Genomic DNA, 22,873 nt, shown 5'->3' on the forward strand with positions numbered 1-22,873 from the left:
GTAAGCTGAGAGATTGTGCACCCGTCAGGTCATTTCTGTCAACGTTAGTCTCCTATCTCCCAAAATAAGGGCAGATCGGAGATTTATATGTGGGCATGGGGTTTAGCACTTTAACATACAGTCTCCCTTTTGATTCCTGCAAGACTGTGGGTTGCTCAAAGCAGGAATTCTCTCTCCCAATTCACCATGAAAACACTGAGCCTGAAAAGGTTAAAGGGCTTGTTCAAACTCACAGAGCTCACCCCTGATTCCTCCAGGGCACTACGTGGAGGAAAGAAGATTAAGGATGTGAAAGCACTTGGCACACTTTGTGACTTGAAAGCACCACGCCACATCCTCGCATCCTCATCAGCCGGACCAGAACACGCAGGTGGGGGGCTATTTATAGAGAACTACGGTTTGGCTTTGGCCTGCTGCACCACTGTATTTTAGAGGAATATCGACGCCACCAATGCTTAGTATACCAAGATTTCTTAAACGTATTGTGTGGAAAAAGTGTGCTCTCACCATCTCACCGTCATCTTCCTTACCATTGACAACACCATTGCTGAAGTCATGCTGGCACAACTTGCACCAGGGCCCCGTAGGGCTTCACGTTCCACATCACATTTATTCCCCCAATGTCTACTGAGGACTTAAAAAATACCTCTGAGAAAGGTACTATTATTATATACCCATTACATAGAAGAAGCAACTGAGGAACACAGTTTGAATACTTGACTATCGTTTATGTATAACAAAATAGAAACGGCGTTATATTTGGGTACTTGAAAAAGTTACATTTTGCAGGCATGTAAACATTTATTAATTTTGATGCTGTACAGTTTACAGCCAGTTTTTTTTTTCTAAGTCTGAAACCTTTTTTATAGGTCCTTAGGAATTGTGCCTATAATGCCTTGTTCACGTCCCTGCGGGGAAGAAACCACTGTGAGCTGAGACATGAGCTTTACATAACAATGAGAGAAGGAACTGCGATCTAGCAGATGGTTGTGCTGGCTCACTGTCATGCAAAACATGACACCACTAATGGAGGAGCTCCCAAATTGAATCCTTGGCGGAAGCTTAAAAAAAATACAGATTCTTAGGCCAAGTTTCTCTGTGTGCTCAAGGCCCCATCCCCAGCCCTACCTCCCTCCTACTGGTCTGTTAGGTCTAATCCACCGCCCCCTATTTTTATTCTGTCAAATGGCAAAACAAAAACAATTTAGTAATGAATATGACGTCCTTCATTTAAGGGAAAACAATCCATGGGTTGGGGGAGTACAGCACTCACACGAGCAGTGGAGCCCTCTTGCAGAGGGATATTTGGGCAAGAGCCAGTGGAAGAGGCAACAAGAAACAGCATGATTGGCTAGAAGATGAGAATTTCCTTATAAGGCTAGCAGGTCCTGTTTTGTAGGGTAAGGTGAGCTAGCCAAATCGGAGTTGGTGCTCTGATTGGTGTATGTTAGGTTTCCTTGGCAGTGAGGTGTTTTCCTGTAAATGCAGGCTGACTTAGGTTTTAGATCTGTGACCTGGGACAGGGCACTGTGGGGTGGCCTCCATTTTGTGGGTTTCAATACACGAATTGGCTTTGTCACTATAGAATGCTATGTAGACATAGCTTCAAATCACCATTCTGTCAGGATTACTGCCCTCGAGTCCCTGCACCAGAATTCCTGGAGAGGCCTTTAGAGTCTCTCCCCTCCCCTGACTTCACTCTGCTTGTAAAGTCAACGTGTCCTCCCCCTTGGCTCACCCCTCGGCCTCGATTTCTCCCTGATTCAACTTCCCTGTCTCCTCTGGGCCCACCCCTTCCCCATTGCCTCATCTGCTGCTCTCTCTTGATGGGCTGGTTCTCTACCCTTTGCCTGCAGACTTGCTGGGGACCCACCTGCTCTTGCTTCCAGCTGGACCTGGACCAGAATTGTGAGGCAGTTTCTCTGGTGGTGAAATACTTTCATATCAGGTGCAAATTATGGTTACCCCTGAATAGCTGCCCTCAATAGGCCTTACCCATGCATGCGTCTGTTACTGGAATTCATCAATGTTTTCAGGTTTCATCCAATCATCCCCTTCTGACATTATGAAATAAATCTCCGAGGCAGGTAGGCACGGCAGCAGTTTTGATTGAAGGAAGGAGTTTGGGGGCAGGTGGGAAGAGGGCAGAAGCAGCAGGAAAATGAAAGTAATATTTACTGAGCATTTGTTTGGAGCATTTAAATATCGAAGGAAGGAGATCTCAGCATACTAAGTCATAAGTACTCACAACAAGCCTGTGAGGACAATGTTGTTATTCCTGTCACACAAATAAAGATACTGGGACTTAAAGAATTTAACTATTTTGTCTCAGGTCAGACTATCAATAGGAAACAGAACCAGGACTAGAATCCACACTTTGGAATTGGCCCCAAAGCCCATTGCTCTATGAGGTCATAATTCCTGAGACTACTAGATGACTACTTTTTAACCTTCCCAGATGATCCCTTGTGTCTAGAAACCCCCAGCTGAACTTTAAGGAGGCTGAACCCCGCCTCCGCTGGGCTTCACTTTAGAACATCCTTGCTTTCTGGCTCCACAAAGCCCAAGGAAAGACTTTTCCCTTTGAAGTACAGCTTCTCTCTCAGGTGATTTGTAACATTCGAGGCAAAGCACGAGCGTTTGCCTGGTTCATAAGCACAAGTCCCCGAGAACCTGCAGAGATCACGTGGTGCAGTGAAAAGCTGGCGCATGCCCATAGAGGCGCGGCTTCTGCCACCAGCCGGCTCTACCCAGCTTCAGCGGCTCTGAGCTTTATAGGCCCCTGCAGTTGGCTGCCCAAGTCTTGTATGGATCTGCTTTCTAATGCTTCTAATTGGGCTTTTCGATTTTATAAGGTTGCATTTGACAGGAAAACTCATTTCTGTTCTTTAGAGAAGGTTGGTTGTGTGGAGCCTTTCGTGTATCAGGAAAACTTCTTTTACACTCCAGAGTCGTCTGTCTCTGACCAAATGAAAATCACAGAGGAGACAGATTTTAAATGAGAGGAAACGAAGGGTGAGTCAAACAGTAACACTAGACTGGGCTCTTGCTTTTAGCAGATAATCTCCAATAATCCACATAAAGCAAGAATAAAATGCCACAGTTATGAAATGCCCTGAGGTTCTTGCTTTAATCCTTCTTTCCTTAAAAAAGTTATCTGCTCCATATGTACATGCCACTTCCTACCATCCCCCACTGCCTCCACACCACTCCCTCCCCAGAGCTGAGAGATTCATTTATTCAAGGATTTATTTAGTGTCAATCCACAGCCCATCTGCCTTGTACCAAAAAAAAAAAAAAAAAAATTAAAAAGCAAAATATGCTCCCTTTCTGTTCTTTCAACACAGGAATGAACACCCTTCCCCCACACTCCTCACTCACTCACTTGCCTCCTTTTTCAGTTATTCTGTGTGTAAAGCAAAGAAATTCTTTGCTTCACTTATCCTTCCTAAACTTACCAAATCTAGACTTTGTTCCTAGGCCTCTAAAATCACTCCTCCAGAAACACAAGTTTTTGAGGAGTGAGGTTGGACCGAAGTTGGTATTTTGTCAATCAGTCTGTTTGAGAGCTTTTTACACTTGTAAAGTCCTTTCAAAAGTCTTTATGATTCTGGATAAACATCTGGATGCAGGCTGCCTGAGGGGGGCTCAGGAAACTTCATTTTACCTTTCTTTTGCATGAATATTGGTAAGAAGTTTTGCAAAAAGATGACAATAACACTGACAGCAACACTAAGTGGTGACTAAAACAAGAAAATGGATAAATGTTACACGCAGAGGCTGAAGGTGAAGTCCGTGAAATTAGTGATTTTGATAAAACCAAAGAGCCAGTCTCCACAGTTGCTTTTCTCTCTGCTTTTTCTAAATCGACCAGAGGTAGCTTCTCTTAGTCACATTTTCTTTCCTGTGACATCTGGAGACCTGGGGTACTGAACTCAGGCAGCAGATCATGAACAAACCAGTAAGCACCTGCTGTAAGAAACAGAACATGCTTCTCGCACAGCATCCGTGGGACAGAGGACAAGCTTTTGCTTTCACTGCAGGTGGATTAGAGGCAGTGATTGGGGAGCGGGTTAGAGGGACTGCTGTTTTGTCAGGACCTAGAGACACTCACAAGACTTGTGAATTTTAAACAGGTTGCCCGACCTGACGTCACTTTGATTCAGGGGAACTTACCCATCTGGGACCATTAGAGACTTTTCATTATTCTAAGGTTCCAAGAGAAAAGGTGTTATGGACGCCTGAGAGTTGCTTATATGTGAAAGCAAATGCAGTATCAGGAGAGAGGCTGGGAAAGAGGCTTGGGGTGTGTGAGCCTTTGGATAAGAGAGAACAGAATGGTCAGTATCTGGCTGGCCACCAGCCAAAGGACCATCAGCACCAGTGATTCCCAGAAGGCTGGTTTAAAATGCAGATGCCCCAGATGGACTGACCCAGAGTCCTTGGGGGTGGGCCCAGCACTCCAGAGTTTCCCTAGCTTTTCAGGCCTTTCTGATGCACATTGCAGTTTGAAAACCATTGCTTTAAAAACCATTGGAGGAGTGCCTGACTGGCTCTCGGGGTGGTGAGTTTGAGACCCATGTTGGGTGTAGAGATTACTTAAAAAATTTTTTTAAGTTTATTTATTTTTGAGAGAGAGAGAGAGAGTGAGAGTGAGCATGCAGGGGAGGGGCAGAAAGAGAGGGAGAGAGAGAATCCCAAGCAGGCTCCTCACTGTCAGTGAGGAGCCAGATGAGAGCCAGTTCTCTCATGAACTGTGAGATCAAGACCTGAGCCTAAGTCAGATGCTTAACTGACTAAGCCACCCAGGTGCCCCTCACCAAGTTTTTTTTTTTTTTTTTTAATTATAGAAACAAAAGAAAAAAAAAACTGGAGCCAATCTTACCTGTCACAACTTGGAGGTAGATACAGATGATCACTCATTGATTCTAACAAATGAACATATACTTAACTGTAGCTTGTTTCATGTGGGTGCCTAGATAGCACCTAGCCAGGACCATTGGGGCCCCTATTCAGCAGAAAGTGGCCACATGGAGACTGCAGATTCTGACCAGTCCCTCTTAACATCTCTCCTTCTTCATCTCCTTTACCTCCCTTCTTTCATTTGTACATTGTAAAAAAGTATAAACTCACTGTATTGCCATTACTTTTCTCTACGTTGCCACTTTCTAAGAACTGTGGAATGCTGACTTTATCTAAGGGCAATACAGCTTGACTCATTGGAATAGATTAAATGTGGGCACAGTTGGCCGAGGCTACCTTCTCTGCTTGGTGAGAGGAAAGGACATTTGAGAAGGTGGGTTCTAGCTGGATCTTGAGTGCTAGGCAGGCTTTTAGCATTTTAGGATCAGTTTCTAGAACCGAGATAGTAAAGCCTAGGCATGGGAGTTGGGCGTTTGGGGTACACTGGAAGACAGAAAATAATGGGTCTCTCAGACTCAGATTAGAGAAGATGAGTTGAACACAGAAAGGATCTTACCAAAGGGGCACCTGGGTGGCTCAGTTGGTTAAGCATCTGACTTCAGCTCAGGTCATGATCTCACAGTTCAGGAGTTTGAACCCTGCATCAGGCTCTCTGCTGTCATGCAGAGCCTGCTTCAGATCTTCTGTCCCCCTCTCTCTCTGCCCCTCCCCTATTCACATGCTCTCTCTCAAAAATAAATAAAACATTTAAAAAAAGAGAGAGAAAGAATCTTACCAATTATCTTCATTGATCAATATCAATCATCTTCATTGATCACCATGAGCTGGGTACCTTACTTATTACATCCCATTTCATAACAATCCTACAAGGTGGAATTCTACCTTACAAATATATAAAGTGAAGCACAAAGAGACCACATTTGTATGGATCTGAACTGAAATATTTCTACATCTGGCTCCAAAGTCCATGCTCTTTCTTTGTACCAACTTTCTCCGTTGACCTTGAGTGACAGGATAATTATGGCTGGCAGTCACATCCAGTACTTCCTATGTGCCAGGAACTGCACAAAGCACTTTATATCCATCAGCTCATTTACTCTTTACAATAAGCCTATGAGTTAAGTATTCTTGTTACCATTACAGATAAGGAACTGAAGCCCAGAGAAAATTAGCAAATACAGAGCCAGGTTTTAACCTAGGACTCTGATTCTGGAACCCAGGCTCTTAATCATACTGTGAGATTGTGTCTGTTGTGGAAAAGTTTCTGAGCTGGGGTCCCAGAATCCTGGTACCATATACTAATACTTTTCCTGGATGAAGCCAGTAACAGATCAGGGAATTGTTCTTTCTTCCCTTAAGTCCTCAGCCTTTCCTGTATCCTCCTTGTTCCTCTCTGTCCCAAACACACAACTGTGCTGCATTTGTTTAACAGACAATGTACACTGGAACTCGTTGAGCTCAAGAAACTAGCTGTCTCCCCTACCTGAGTAGGGTCTTTGGCGATGGCAATGGCCCCCTAAGTTCCCCTGACAGGGACAAAAGATTGTTCTTGCAGTGCTAATGCCTGGGAAGACACCCTGATTATGAAACCTCTGGTCAACCATGTTTAAAAAAAACATCGCATACTAGTCTTTCTTTGGTTTAGAAGGTACTTCAGTTCTATCAGGGGTGTCTATACACAACTGAGAAAACATTAGTACAAGTTCACAGTTTTTAGTACAAGTTCAACTAAAAGCATTTATTGAGCACTTATTTTATATCAAGCACAAGGAATATTGAAGGGTTTGGGGGATATTTTCCATGTAGAGTGGCCAACCCAATCCAAGTTTTTTGGGACTGTCTTGGTTTTATAACTGAAAGTCCTAAGCCCCAGAAAAACCTTCAGTCCTGGGCAAACCAGGATGGCTGGTCATTCTAACAGATGACCTACATAGGGTCTCTGTCCTCAAAGAGCTCACTGTCCAGAGATGATGTAGGAAAACACATAATCATGACAATGTAAAGATTTAGGCACAGGGTTTCATTAAGGAGGAAATGGCAACTTGATGTATTTACTGGGCCCATTAATTCTGTAATACAGAAATAGTTTTGGGGCACCTGGCTGGCTCCGTGGAGTGGACAACTCTTCATCTCAGGGTTGTGAGTTCGAGTCCCATGTTGGGTGAAGAGATTACTTAAAAATAAAATCTTTTAAAAAAATAAAAGAAAGAATTTCCATTCATTATAACCTCTGGGCATTAGCTCATTAATGGATTGCACTGTGAAATGGAAATTATGATGGAACTAATAATTCAAGCAAAGTTTTGGTTTTGTCTAAAATGAACTATTTTCCCCTGTAAGGAATTCTCCCTTCACTCTGTTGGTGATCCAATCTTCATGGTTTTTTTTTTGCTACAATATTTACTGAGTGCATCTAGGCATTGTCTCTACCAGTGCTGTCCAATAGAAATATAATACAGATCACGTATGTAATATAAAAATTTCCATTAACCATGTTTAAAAAAAGTAAAAAGGAACAGTTAATATTAATTTTAGTACTATATTAAACCAACATATTAAAATGTTATTATTCAAAATTTTTTGAATGTTTATTTTTGAGAGAGAGACAGAGTGTAAGCAGGGGAAGGGCAGAGAAAGAGGGAGGTACAGAATCTGAAGCAGGCTCTGAGCTGTCAGCACAAAGCCTGATGCAGAGCTTAAGCTCACAAACAGTGAGATCCTGAGCTGAAGTCGGACACTTAACCAACTGAGCCACCCAAGCACTCCTAAAATGTTATTATTTTAATATGTGATCAATGTTAAAATTATTGAGGGTTTTTTTTTTTGTTTTTTTGTTTTGTAACTAAGCCTTCAAAATTCAGCCTAGACATACTTCAAGGGCTCAGTAGCCAGAATTGGCTAGTGGTTAGTTATAGTAGTTACAGTTTGTGGTGCCACACAGCCAAGTGTAGAATAGTAACAGTTTGCTAATTCAAGTCAAAACTCTTTGACTAAATTAATAGACTATTTTGAAGGAAAGTACTCACTTCTGCATACATTTTTGACTCGCAATAATCTGGATTATCCTGCCACTTGTCCCTAGGTTTAAACTGAGCTGAACACGAATTCTAAGTAAAGAAGAAGGCTGTGAGCTTGAAACTGTGTGCTCTTTCTTAACCATGGGAGCCCTGCTGAGCACCTTGGGAAATGGCCATTCTTAGGCCTGGTTTCACAACATCACCAGGTATTTCCAGTTATCTCAAAGGGGTATCATGAAGTTTGCAAAGCAAAATATAATTTAAATTCTTGGATATATAAAAAGCAATTATTGTATGTGCCTCATGGTATGTGCTTGATGGGAAGGGAGAATTGTGAAACCCAGCAGACAGCGAATTGATGTTGTAATCCCCAAAAGGCTGCAAAACACAAACAAAAATAATGTGACAGAGATGATAAAGCCAGTATGAAAACAACATTGAGCTGGGGTTTAGAAAACCCAGGCCTCCCTCAGCATGCTCTGCCAAATGACTTATCTGTCCAATAATGCTGAATGAACTTTCCATCTTTCTCTCTGTCAAATTTTTTACTCTCCCCACCTTTTGTTTGCTATAAGCAGTTCTGCTATTTTTCTTCATTGACTCTCAAAATGGCTGCCCCCTTACTCTTTTTATTTTTCTTTCTTTGTTCGTTTTGCAAACATTTACTAGGTCTTCCTATGTTTCCAGCATTGAGCGAGGCTCTGGAATTGGGGAAGGAATCACAAAAATGCCCACGATCTAGAGGCTGAGCTGGAGAAACAAACAAAAGTGCTGCGGACTGATCATTTCTGGAAGCAAGTTCTACATAAAGGGTAAGGGTACAGAACTGTGAAGTCAGTTCTGTTCTGTGTCTGGCTAGGTATGGGTTAGTCCGAGCAGGGATGACTTTACAGTGGTATTACTTGACCCAGTTGGAGGGTAGGGCAGAGACAGAGGAAGCCTCTCAATGCAAACAGGCTGGGTCAGGGAGCAAATGTGTTGAACTTTTATGAACTTTCATTGTCAGTTAACATCTCAGCAGCTTGTGGTTAGACTGGAATTGGACCAGGACCCAGAAGGGCATCAGAAGCAGGCAGGACCGGAATGACTCTGGATGAGAAGCAACTTTTATTGACTTTAACACAGTTCTCTCCAGGGTTGGCCTTGACCTGCCATTCAAAGTAACATCAGTGACACCTCTCACACCATTCCTTCCTCCCTTTTATTTATTCATCAAATAATGTTGAACACTTACTAGATTCCAGGTGTAGGCTGGTGCTAAGAGCAGGAAAATGAATATGAACAATCCCTTACGCTGGGGTGCAGGTGAGGGAATCACTCACAGGCACGTGTGTTAGGATGTGGTGTCTTCACTGATAAAGACAAATGTGGAAAATGGGGAAAGTCCCCTACTCAGTACCTTGGAGTTCAGGAGCCAGAGCGCTGGCAAATGGAACATCACCCCACTGCTCCCCTGAGTTCTCGGAAATATTCAAGAGGGCTTTTGACTTCCACAGGCCATGGGAATTGGGGACGTGTATAAGGCAGACACTGTACAATTTCACCTGGGTTTTGAGGGCAAAGGAGAGCCCCAGCTGGCATCCAGTCCTGGGAGGGAAGCTATGACTGGAAGCAAGTGATCTCAACGTCCTCACTTTGGGGGCAATGGTGTGTGTGTGTGTGTGTGTGTGTGTGTGTGTGTGTGTGTGTGTATGTGGGTGTGCATGCATGTGTGTGCAAGAACTGGGTAAGCACTCTCAGAGTGGTGCCACTGTCTGTTCCCTGACTCCTGAATCACAGCTTTTGTTGGAACCAGATTGTCCTTAGCCATCCTTTCTTCTTTTTTCAAAATCCTTTCTTTAACGACTGAGAAGTCTGGCATAGAAAGAAGTGCAATGTGTCCTCAAATATTGTGACTGGACTCCATTATTTCCTGACTCCCCGTGTCCCTATTGCCATCATGCTGCCTTTCTGACCAACTTTGTGAACAAATAGGGGGGCACAGTGATAGACACAGGAAGACCATATCCAAGCCCACTCTGAGCAAGTTTGGGCAGCACTGGCCCAGGCCTTCTGCTCTGTCAGCATGCCCTGAGCAATTACTTAAAGCTCCACTTCTTTTTGGCTGGAGAGCCTTGTCTGTCTTGTTCAGGGCTGCGTCCCAGCACCTGACAGTTAGGGGCTACTCTGTCACTATTGATTGATGGATGGGATGTAACTTCATTTAGTTCCAGTCATACAAACCCACACTAAAGCCTCAAGAAACTCTGGGCTCCTTCCCACCGTCAGCAGCAGCTGCCATAGTGGCAATAATGCCCTGCATTCAGATGGCCATTTGCTATTTCCAAACCATTTCACTTGCTTGGCCACATTCAATCTCAAGTATCCCTTCAGGGTGAGCATTTGCCTGAGAGTAAAGGAAGCCTGAAAAGTTGTAACCTATTCTTTGGTACTTTCATTTAGGCCCACAAAGCCTGAAAAACCAACAAATTACTGTATGTTATATAGACTCTGGGGGGAATTGCATAGTTTACCAGAGTTTAAGGTGGATTCTTAAATGTATGGCATTAAAGGGGCTGTTCTAAAGGTACATTTAGCCCAATCTTAGGGGCACTTGGTGAGCACAAACACAGGTTTCTTATAAGCCTTTTGGTTTGGGAATGCAAAGAAATTTTAGGCCAATACAGGCTTGAGTTCACGCCTTCCTCACATCTGACTGGAAGCTCCCTGAGGGGAAGGACCACATCTGTGATCAACTCTGCAATCCAAGACCTAGCAATCTCAGTGGATGGATGGATGGATGGATGCTTGAATGGGTGGAAGGAAAGACTGTTGACACTTTACAGGATCTTCCCACTTCAGAGAAGTTTTGAGTCCTCCCTTTTTTGCCATTCCAGTTGATTTCTTCACATGAGAGTGTTGTGATGGGCGGACAAAAAGGAGTGCATTAGTTGATTTAGAGAACAGTTAAAAAGGCTAGACAGCAGGGAGTTCCCCATAGGGAATTTCTCCACAGAGAGAAAGAAACTAGAGGAAAAGTAATGTTAAAAATACGCATGTTTGTGGGACATCTGGGTGGCTCCTTCGGTTAGGCATCTGACTCCTCAGTTTGGCTCGAGTCATGATGTCACAGTGGTGGGGTTGAGCCCCGAGTTGGGTTCTGTGCTGACAGCATACAGCCTGTTTAGGATTCTCTCGCTCCCTCTCTCTCTTTGCCTCTGCCTTTGTCTCTCAGACTCTCTCTCTCAAAATAAATAAATTTTAAAAAAGAAAGAAAAAAGATTCAGGACCCTGTGGGATTATTTCAAAAATCATTCTTTTTAAACAAACTTACTTTATTGAAAAGGCATTTCATGCTCTTGGTATAACATTCAAACCATACAAAAGGGGATACAGTGAAAACTGATTTTTCTCTCCCCTATCCTTCAATTACCGTAGTTCCCTTCCCAAGAACTACTCACTCTCCAACACTAGGGGTATATGTGTGAGGGATAACCTCAGCCTGTCCCACCCCCCAATACACACACACACACACACACACACACACACACACACACGAGGTGGGGGAGTCTCCACAGGGGAAGGGACAGAGAAGAAGAAGAGGATGGAGGCCGTGGAATGAATGACATCTGCCCCTCCTGGCTCCCTCTAGAGACAGGAAGTTAGAGACCAAGGTGATGTAACTACGGGAGGGACACTGAGTGAGACCCTGGAGCCCAGCCCCACTGCGTCGGGTGAGTGGGGGGGTCCCTTCCTCCTCCTCACTGCAGTAAAGTCCACCCAGTCTGTCACTGGCACTGGGAGCTTTGGGAACATCCAGAGTCCACTCCCACTGGCACTTTTCTGATTGGCTGGGAGTCACCTCTATGGGACACAAGAGGAGGAAGAAGGCTGAGGCAGCCTGGTAATAGTAGCTGACCACTTGGGTGTGAGACATGTCCCCTCTGGGGACATTTTGGGGGTGTGGACTGAGGTCACACTTTTAAATGAATGGAGGCAATCAAGCAATACACATAAACCTAAACCTAAACCTAAATGTGCTACTGGGCTACATGAGTTACAGCTCAGCCCTGCATGAGAACTCCTCAGAGGGAAACAGCTTGGGCTGGCCCAGTATTCGTCTCCCTGGAGGCTGGTGAAAGTAGAGGATACTGGAAAAACAATGAAGAAAGAAGTCTTGCTCAATGCCCAGATTGTACGTAGCTTAAAGGGGAGAAATGCCTGACCTCTATGGTTGGCAGCAAAAAATGTCCTGTGAATGACATTGGTTACTGCTGTTTTAGTCAGCCCGGAAGAAGCCCTCAAGATGATTTTATCTAGATCTCTGCCACTCATAGAGGAAAAGCTGTGGCCCAGTGACATGCCCAAGGTCACACGGTCAGTACACGTGTCACCTGGCTGGAGACCCATCTGGCTGGCAGGTGGAGGATCCATCCCACTTGGTCCCAGCCTGGCCAGAGCAGTTCCCCACAGTCCTGTTAGTGCTTGTCTGCATGTTCATTGTCTCTGAGTTCTAGGGCTGGAAAATCAGGTTTTTCAAGTCTAAAAACCCCACAACCTATTCTTCATTTCCCCAACAGTGCCTCAGAGGCCTCAGGAAATAGACTTATGATAACTAAACTCTGCTGAGGTTGATTTGTAATCAAGGAAGCTAATAATTTACAAGGGGCACTTATTCTATTCCAGAATCTCTTTACCTGGTAGTAGGCTTGCTTGTGAAATCAAAAACATAATAGGATAGGCAGAGAATGATATAGCAGGAAGAATATATCTAGTAAAATTTATTCAATATTGGGGCTGGAAAATGTTATCCTTGGCTTAATACAAAGAGTTGCATCTTGGGATTGAATTTTAGTTCTGACATTGTTAGCTGTGTGACTTTGGACAAGTTGTTTAACCCCTCTGAGATTTCACTTCTCTGTAAGTCTGAAGGGAATCACTACCAAATATAGTCTCTTTCTCTTGGATGGTGTGGGATGCACTGAGATTTGGCTTCTCAAATGTTATTACGTGGGCTGTCACTTTTCACCAGTCCTTTGTTGGGTGAAAAAGGACAATGTAGAGGGTTTCCATCATGTTCAATTCATTGAAATATTGAATGCTAAAATGTCCTTTATTTCGTCAAATGATGGTGATGAGAGATCATTTTTTAAAAAATGTTTTTACTGGGGTGCCTGGGTGGTTCAGTCGGTTAACTGTCCAACTCTTGGTTTCAGCTCAGGTGATGAGTACATGGGTTCGAGTCCTGCCGTTGGGCTCTGCACTGACAGTGTGGAGCCTGCTTGTGATTCTCTTTCTCCTGTCTCTGCCCCTCCCCCACTCATATTCTCTCTCTCTCTCTCTCTCTCTCTCTATCTATCTCAAAATAAATAAACTTAAAAAATGTTTTTACTTAGCTATCTAAGAAGTCAGTCTCTTAATCTAGTTACTTGGGACTTGTACCTACATAGGCAGAAGTATTTGGATTAAACAACTCCAGTGAAATAAGGTGTGCCCTCTTCTGCATTCAGGTCTTCTATTTAGTTAGTGGTTTCAGTTAATTTAGGAATAAAAATGGAAATTTCTAAAACAAAATTGTATGTCCATGCTTCATTCTCTCATACCTGTCATTTCTCTCAAGAGAGAATGTTAGCATTTGGTGGTATCCAGGTTTTGGTGGCATTTTCTTCCCCATCTGCCTACCACATCAACCTTCGTAGCCTTCCTTTGAATCCTCCAGTGTCTAGTGACTTAGATTATATAAGACCTTTAATGAGGGTGCAGATATTATGACTGAATCTGTTGAAGTTTCTAGCTCGGGTTGGGAGGTTTGTCCAGCAGGTAGAAATAGGAAGAGGGGAGCTCAGAGCCAGGACAGTAGTGTCACTCTGCTTAAGGGCCAGTAACTTCTAGAACCATCAGAAGGGATGGATGAGGCTGCTGAGGAAGACTTCAGTCTGTGGCTTTATATGAAGAGAAAAGAAAAGAGGAAAAAGAAAGTGAGAAGGAGGGAGAGAGGGAGGGAGGAAGGAAGGAAGGGAGGGAGAAAGGAAGGCCAGAAGAGGGTGAGAGGTGGAGATTATTATTTGAGCCAGGCAAGCTCTTCAAGTAAAAAATCCATATGGCCCTCTGGAGAAAACAAAACAAAACAAACAGTTAAACTTTGGGATCTAGATTGTGAGGGACACCTGTTGTGTTTAGAGTCAGAGCTATTTAAATAGCAGCACCCCAGGCACCACTTCAGGTTCACACAAGCTGTTATTTCGCTCTGAAAACAGGCATGGGGAAGGGAGAAGGAAAAAGAGCCTGGGTGAACTAACTAAACCCAAGGTTGGGTTAGATGAAGGGCATATCTGGCTGCTACTTTAAGCCTCAGGTAACTGTAACTCAGTAAGAGAACCCTGGGGTAGGGACCCTCACTCTACCCCTTGTCCTTGTTAGATAGTCACCTGGTTCCATTCTAAACCAGCCAGCAAAAACCAAGATTTTCATCTCATTCACAAACTTGCAAGTTTTTTTTTATACTTTTATTTGCAACCTATAGCTGTAGACTGTAATTATTTTCACTCTTGTGGATCTTTTCATGGAAATCAGGAGAGGTTGAAAACCCAAGGATGGCCTTTCTGGAAGCTTTCTGGCTGCCCCCTCCTTGGAACAGTTGGGGAGAAGTGTTACCAGAATATCTGAGGGTGTTTGCAAACATGGGTCTGGGAAGATGAGCTAAAGGGGGAGGAGATGTTTCTTTGTTGATTCTCTTTTTGTTTTGTTTTGTTTTCGTTTTTTTTTTTTTTTATGTTTATTTACTTATTTAGGCAGAGAGAAAATCCCAGGCAGGCTCCCCACTCAGCACCAAGCCTGACCTGGGGCCCAATCTTAAAACGGTGAAATCATGACCTGAGCTGAAATCAAGAGTCACATGCTTAACTAAGTCACACAGGCGCCCCTCTTTGCTCACTCTTAAAGGATGTAGGCCCACACTTTTGTCCTGGAGGTAAGACTGTGCATGAATGCTAGGGAGATAGGGAGATAGCCTCACCCTCATATGTCATAGCAATGTTTGGAAAATCTTGGTGATATTTGGTGGCGGTGGTGATGTTTGTGGTGGAGCAGGGAGTTTCAGCCACTGGCATACACAGAACACTGGGTTAGCTCCAGCTGTGTGTTCAAAGGACATGAAAGTTTAGACTACCATCATCTTTTTTTCTGGAGTAGCTTTCTAACTCGCTTTATTGCCTCAGCATCACTGAAACCATCTCTACAGGTTCACAAGAGTTGATCATGCATGTCTCTGCCTGAGTCTGCATTCAGTAGCATCAAATTGGTGAGTTTGAAGTTGGCCATGGCAGGAGTATTTACACACCATAAATCAACAAGTGCCACAAATCCAGGCTTTTGTTTTTCCCCAAAGATGCCATCTGTCAGCACAGCCTAGTGGCTTCCACTCCTGTGCCCCTTCATTGACCTCCTTCCATAGCTACAGTGGGCCTTCGACAGCTACAGCTGAGATTGTTGTCACCATCCAATGTCTTCCATTGCTCTAAGAAAGACCACAGCCTTCACCATGGCTTATGAAGCCAGCCTACACAGTCTGGGCCCTACAGGTCTCCACTGCCCTTTTTTGCATTGTGCTTCATCTCTCTACTTGTGCCCTATCATTTCTCCCAAAGGAGCTTCAGTTTCTCACCACACGTTCTTTGTCTGTGGTACCTGGAGCCATTTGCTGCTCACCAAATATTCACAAACTTTCTCACATCTTCCAGCCCTCTTGCAGTTGGGTGGGGCCCTGTGACCAGTTCTGTGAGTGGACGTGACACAGAACAGAAGAGTTAGGAGCTGATGTGCCATTTTCCAGCTTTCTTTTCCAGAACAGCAATGGTGGAGGCCATATGTCGAGACAGCAGAACCACAAGATGGAGTAACCTGGGTGCTGAGTCAGCGCATGGAAGACAGCTGTCTTTGGAGAGTTGCCTGATTGTGCATGAGACAGACATAAACATTTGTTCTGTGTGGCCAGAGATTCAAGACAATTTTGTTACTGCAAAATAATCCAGTCCAGCAGTTCTCAACTATTTGGGTCTCAGGACCCCTTTAAACTCTTAAAAATTATTGATGATCCCAAAGAGCTTTTGTTTATGTGGATTATATCTGGCAATATTTCCAGATTAGACATTAAAACTGAGACATTTAAAAAATGTGTACATATTAATTCATTTTAAAATAACAATATAACCATTACATGTTAATATAAATAACATATTTTTATGAAAACCAGCTAGCTTCCAAAACAAACTAGTGAGAATGACAGTATTTCACATTTTTGCAAGTTTCTGGATTAATTGAAGACAGCTGGATTCTCATCTCTGCTCCTGCATTTAATCAGTTGCAATCTGTTTTGTTACTGTTGTTGAGGTATGTGAAGAAAATCTGGCCTCAAACAGATCATGTAGTTAAAAGGGGTGTATTTTAATAGCCTTTTCTGATGATGGTGGATATTCTTTTTGAATAATACATCAAAACTTGACAAGTGGCAGTTTCTTAAAAGTTAGTTAAAATATGGAGGCACCTGGGTGGCTCAGTCAATTAAGCATCTGACTCTTGGTTTCAGATATGTCATGATCTTGGGGTCATGGGATGGAGCCCCACATCGAGACCCTCCTCGGACTCCATGCTGAGTGTGCAGCCTGCTTAAGATTCTGTCTCTCTCTCCCTCTCTGAATCCCTCTCTCCACTCGCACTCTTTTTCTCTCTCTAAAATGATAAAAAAAATTTTTTTAATTTAAAAGTGAGTTACAGTATGGAGTCTGAAACTATGCCAATGAAATTTTCATACTCTGTTACATTAAGCCCATTAGGGCTATCTTGCACTTTGAATGGATCCTTTACTCATGGCATGATTTTGTAACCTCTTGTATTGGTTATTTGGAAAAGACAGGTTCACCGAGTTAAACACATCTTCCAAATGTTGACATATTTCATTATATAATATATACAAAATCACATTAATTAGTATCACCATCAACCTCATTGCAGTCTTTAAGTATTAGGAAGATATTAAGCTCATGGTAGTACGTACAAGTTTTAAAGTTCTAATTTTTGTTTGAAAGCTTGAGTTTCATCTTTGGTAACAAACACTTTCAGTTATTTTCCTTGAAGTGACAGATGGGCTTTATTCATTATAAAACAAGAACAAGAACAACAACAACAACAAAGGTCTGCCAAGAACCTAAGTTTGAATAACCACGAACTATGGTTTATGGTTTATGGTCAGTAGTTTTTGGTTTTGGTTTCTTTTTTTTTTTTCCCCAGCGAAAACTGTATTTCATGATAAAAGCAGCTAGTTCCATGTACAGCTCAAAAAATCAAACAAGTGCTTTTTCTCAAGGCAGCTATTACACTTTGTATGCAGAAGTGCTTTATGCGTACTTCCCATTTGTCACCCAGAATATTAAAAAGATGTGTACTCAAGGGTGGTGATTTAATTAAAGAATAACTTTTATTGCTTAATCAAAGGCATTTCTAAGTGAAACTGGCTTTTCTCCCAGCTACAAGTACGTGGAAAAGCAATAGTGGTAACAAGTACAGTTCAGTGCCACTGCCTTGCTGACACCCCAAAGTTTTGCCACCAGTGCTTTTATGTCATTGGTGCAGATGTCAACCCAGTGAAAAGGAGCAATGACATCCTGGTATAATTATGAGAATAATTTTGACCTCATGGAACCTCTGAAGGGACCTCTGGTACCCACAGCAGTCTGAACACCACACTCTGAGAACCACTAGCTCATCCTCGCTAATTCTAGCCTATCCTCACTAATTCATTTATACTTTTCCTTCTGACTGGAATGAAATGCCACCACCACCTCGTCACCAGCCCATCACATTGTAGATGTGATGCTCAGGTTCATGACCGAGTTCTGGGGGGGTCCTTCCTCGATGTCCTGGGTCTGTTTCCATTTTAACAATATTACATCCCTCAATGTACCTTCACTTACAACAGTAGTAATTTTACACTCACATTTGTCTTCCTGGCTAGATTTTAAGCACCAGTAGGGTAGGGGGGATGGTGTCAGGGGTTCACTATAACATTTTTTAGTGTCTAGCATGGTATCTGCATAACAGGGCTCAAATCTTAGTTGACTGAATGAACGCGGGGGTCTGAAGCAGCCATGTGCAAAGGCACATTGAGCTTAGATGGGGGCTCCTGTTCCTTAGGATTCTGCAGCCTTGATTAAACTTTAGTTCACTCAGGTTTTCCTACAAACAGGTTCCCCATAAAAAAAGATAGCAGGCCTGTGGCTGGTATCTAAAATATCTATGTTTAGCCCTTTCCTGTTTCTGAAGAAGGTATGTGTCTGTGTGCACATGTGCATGCACTGGAGAGAGACAGAAAGAGAGAGAGAGACAGAGAGAGGCAGAGAGAGACAGAGAGAGAGAATGGATCTGGGAGAAGAGACTTTAAAGTCGTTAATTAACTCTATAATGGGGAAAAGCACCAATAATCTCTGAAAATGTTATGTAATCCTACTTTTATGTCTCATCTCAACCTTTAATAAGAGCTGTTAATATGTAGGAAACTGATTTCCATACTATTGTATTTGCTTCCCTGGTGAAGGTTGTTGTTAAACTCTTTGAGGATAAGGACCATGTCTTTTTCTTCTCTTTCTCTCTATATTGCCCAGCCCAGCACCTGGCATATGAAAATATTCCGTAAATGTTCATTAAATTGTCATGTGGCAATAAGACCATGTGATGGGAAGAAAGGCAAGAAACTTGAGTTGGGGGCTGCCCACGAGGATCATACAGTCCTACCATCTTCCTTGTGCAATAGAGGCTTAGGTACAGCTGGCCCACCCAGTGGCTGCTGTCAGCCATGAGTAGCAGCTCTGAGGCCCACCTCATTTCTATTTTTTTATATCCAAGATGTCCAGAACCAAAGTACTCAACCAAGCTGGAGAAGGGTCGAGGCCACTCCCATGCTTCTCAGCTCGGGCTGCTCATTAGGTCCTCCCAGGGAGCTTGTAAAAAATACCATCCTTTTGATAAGACCCCTAGGCATCAGTATTTTAAAGAGCTCCCCAGGTAATTCTGATACTCAGCCAGGATACAGAACCACTGGGCTAGTTGAGGAGAAGGGGCCTCAGGTGCTCCCCCTACCTCCATGGGAATAACCTGAAAACCAGATAATGAGTCCCTGAGAAGTTATCATGGCTTCCAGTTGCCATGATGGTTGTCACTGCTAGAGAAGAGTGCACGGGACTGGAGCCATTTCCATGCCTGATTCCTGAGCCATGGGACCACCTTTGAGTAGTTTCAGCCTTGTGCTGCTTGAGTTCTCCCTGCATAGTAAACCTCTAAGGCATCATGATCTCAAAATCCATTGTTCACACTTTTCAGGTACTTGAACTAGAGGCAAGTGGAGTGATATGATGCCCTGGAAAGACAGATGTGTGATTAAATTCTGCTTGCAAGGAAACTCCCAAAGGGAGTCACAGGCTGAGTACTGGGAGCAGAGCTTATAATAAGCCCTTGTTTGTTGTTCAATTAGAGTTCAATGGCTCAACAACCCCCTTCTCTCCCTTCTGCTCCCCACCCTTACACCCAATGGTTTTCTTCTAATAAGGTTCTTTAAGCTACTCTCTATTGGTGGGTCCAGTTATGCTTTTAATGGTGTTTACACAAAGTAGCTCAGCTTGTTAGACCCTCGAGCCACAAGGACAGGCAGAGCATCTGCTGGGGGCTCTGTTAAATTAACCTTTAGTCAGTTTGCCCTAATTGATCCAGTGCTTCACTCCCAGGGTGTTCTAAGTATTTAAAAGCATGTAATGAAAGATCTGACTAGCCTGGAACCATAGAGGTTTAAGAGAACTGCTGCAGATTCCCTTTGAAATATCTCATTGAATTCAATGTTACTGAGGAGAGATACAGGGCTGAGCATAAATTCATTCATTTTGGGTGAAACTCATCTCCAAAATGTAGACCAAAAAATGTGTAAATATGAAATAACTTGTTTTATATTCAAGGAAGAGCTGCTGCAACTCTGACATCCCTTCACGTGGTGAGAATGTTTCTAGGAGCCTGGATGCCCTGGCGGCTTCCGCAGGAGAGAGGTACGTGGTGACCCCAGTGTCAACAAATGGAATTCACACGGCAGAGATGCTTGGACTTCAGAGGCCTGTCTCAGCTGGACTGGGCTCTAGCTCTGGCCAGAAGCTTGCCAGCCACAGGCCGATGGAGTATATGGCATAGGGTCTGGAATGGGGGGAGGCCCAGGTTAAAATCTCAGCTTTCATACCTACGGGCTTTGTGACTTTAGTCTGTTTATAGCCTCTTTAAGCTTCCATGTTCATATCTGTAAAGTGAGGATGATGATACCACTCACCTCCCAGCATTGTTATGAGGATTAACAGAGATAACACATGTTAAGTGCTTAGTGTAGCCCTTAGCATATAGTAACTATATAATGAATGTTCACAAAAGAAAAAACAAAGCAAAACAAAATGAAATTCAGTCAGCCAAATAACAACAAAAATAGGACAATATGGGGCACCTGGGTAGCTCAGTCAGTTGAGCATTGGACTCTTGATTTTGGCTCAGGTCACAATCCCAGGGTCGTGGGATTGAGCCCCATGTTGGGCTCTGCACTGAGTATGGAACCTGCTTGGGATTCTCTCTCTCACTCGCTCGCTCTCTCTCTCTCTCTCTCTCTCTCTCTCTCACTCTGCCCCTCTCCCCTGCTCACTCTCAATCTCTTTCTTAAAAAAAAAAAAAAAATAGGACAAGCAACCCTGAAAAGCTATATGAAATTTTTAGCAGCTTAAAACTGCCAGTGCCCCCTCCTTTCCCCCCTGTTTACAAGTGTGCTAACTGCAGTGACCTCAAAGGAAACCATATTTAAATAAATATATTATAGGGACCTAAAGTTCAAGTGCCCATAGTAAATTCAGGACAAAATTACAAAGTGAAGACAGGCCCCTTGATCCTGCTCCTCTCAAGAGATACTTCTAGAACTCATGAGTGTCCATGAGAGTGCTCTTCTTCCAGAGCACAGACTACATTTCCCAGAGTCCCTTGCAGTTACATGTGGCCCCCTGACTGAATTCCAGACAATGGAAGTGAGATGGGCCACTTCCAGGCCTGGCCTGCTAAACCCTCCCAGGTACCATCCTTGCTCTGTTTTTTTTATTTTCATTTGCTGGCTGAATGAACAAGACACCAAGAACACCAAGAGCCTAAGAGAGGGCTCACCCAGAGGGAAGGGGGAAGGCCCACCGGCTACTTACATTGGATTGTGACAGAAACAAGAAACAAATTCTCATTGTATCAAGCTACTGATACTTGTGGCAGTGTTTATAGCAGGTGGCCTATCCTGATGAGTACAATGAGCTTTTCTATTTTTTTGGTCATGTCTGCGGGGTGGGTAAAGCACCAGATAGGCAGTCAGGAGAGCTGGTCCTGGTCTGGGCTCTATCCCTCACTTCCTGATGGACCTAAATGGTTTCAGAGATCTGAGAGTCTAAGAAGGTCAACAAGTGCTTCCTCTGTGATGACGACACGGCTGCCTCTCTGCCTCTGCAGAGACTTGGCTGGGAAAGCAGCTGTGCTTGGAAGAAGATGCCAGCTGTCTTTCCTCTCCTTTTCCTGTAGCCTGTCCCATGCGCAAGCTCTGCGGCTCCTCACACTGCAAAGATTATCTGGTGCATTCACTTAAATTACTTCAATGCCTTTGGCCAAGTCCCTTAGCCACTTTGTGCCTCAGTTTCCTCATCCATATAATGGGAATAATGATTCACCTACAAAAGAGAGTTCTGCTGAGAATTAGAAATCATTTTTAGGGGTGCCTGGCTGGCTCAGTCAGTGGAGTGTGACACTCTTGATCTCGGGGTGGTGGCTTTGAGCCCCACGTTGGGTGTAGAGATTACTTAAAAATAAAAAAAAAAATCTTTAAAAAGGAAAAAAAAAAGAAATCATTTTTTAGAAAGCATGGGTCACAGTGTCTGGCACTGTGGTTATTGCTAATGAATTAGCGTGCTTAAACGTGATGCATTCCGCACCCATTTGCAGAGTACTTGCTACAGCCAGGCAAATTGCTAAGGATGCAAAGGCAAAAGGAAGGACAAATCTCTGCCCTCAGTGCATTTATGGTCTAGTCCTGCACCCTCTAGCCTCCCCCTCCCCTCCTCCTCACCGCTAACATGCACATAGGTAGGACATGACAATATGAAGTAGAAAACAAATACATTTTCCAGGGGATAAATTCAAGGGGGTACCTGGGCCAGACTTTGGTTCGCCCCCAGGTTGTTACATGGAGTCAAGTGTTCTTTCCTTAAGGAATTTTTCCCTCTGTGGCAAAACTCCCTGGTGGGACCCTGGGCAGAAGGAGTCAAATCTCAGAGGGCTTGTGGTCAGTAGAAAAACCAGATCTTTAACAGCAGCTTAAGCCTGACTCCTTTGCCCTGAAGGAGGCTGGGAAGAAAGGAGAGGTCAGAGTTCAGAATCATTACTTTGTTGCTCTGGAATAGGATGAGGGAAACCAGAAGCTGTGCAGTGTTAAGATGGGGAACAGATAATTATATGTTCGTGCATTACTGTTCTGAATGTAAAATCTCCAATAGTCATTCCACACACAATGTAACAAAGCCTTTAAGGACAGGCTTAAGAAGGATTAATTTACAAAGACTCAACAGCTAGAAACCTCTAAAATAATTGTAAATGGAAAAAAGGATGCTCAAAATCACAGAGTTTAAAAGCTAGAGAGAACTTCAAAGTGTCATCCAACTTAGATTGTTAAATGCTGATCCATGATGAAATTGTTGCTGGTCTGTGATGAAATGAAAACAATCAGGACAATTTATTGTCTTTCCATACAAGAAAGGCTATTTATTTTAAATGACTTATCCTTTATTTTAAGATTATATAGTCTTCCTAGTTTTTTGGTTGTAATAGTCTTTCTCTTTCAGAACAATGATAGTATTTTAGAT

The 22,873-nt window shown here is 43.3% G+C and overlaps 1 long non-coding RNA gene across 1 annotated transcript; it reads left to right on the forward strand.

Annotated features, from left to right (window-relative positions):
- Nucleotides 1-2,031: 2,031 nt before the first annotated feature.
- Nucleotides 2,032-20,446, forward strand: LOC128313925 (uncharacterized). Its single transcript, XR_008295046.1, has 5 exons — nt 2,032-2,805; nt 2,893-3,015; nt 8,006-8,146; nt 8,610-8,752; nt 19,916-20,446. It is a non-coding gene; the product is annotated as an uncharacterized LOC128313925 (long non-coding RNA).
- The last annotated feature ends 2,427 nt before the right edge of the window (nt 20,447-22,873 follow it).

The sequence above is a fragment of the Acinonyx jubatus genome, chromosome C1 (assembly GCF_027475565.1).
Source record: "Acinonyx jubatus isolate Ajub_Pintada_27869175 chromosome C1, VMU_Ajub_asm_v1.0, whole genome shotgun sequence".
NCBI classification, from domain to species: domain Eukaryota; kingdom Metazoa; phylum Chordata; class Mammalia; order Carnivora; family Felidae; genus Acinonyx; species Acinonyx jubatus.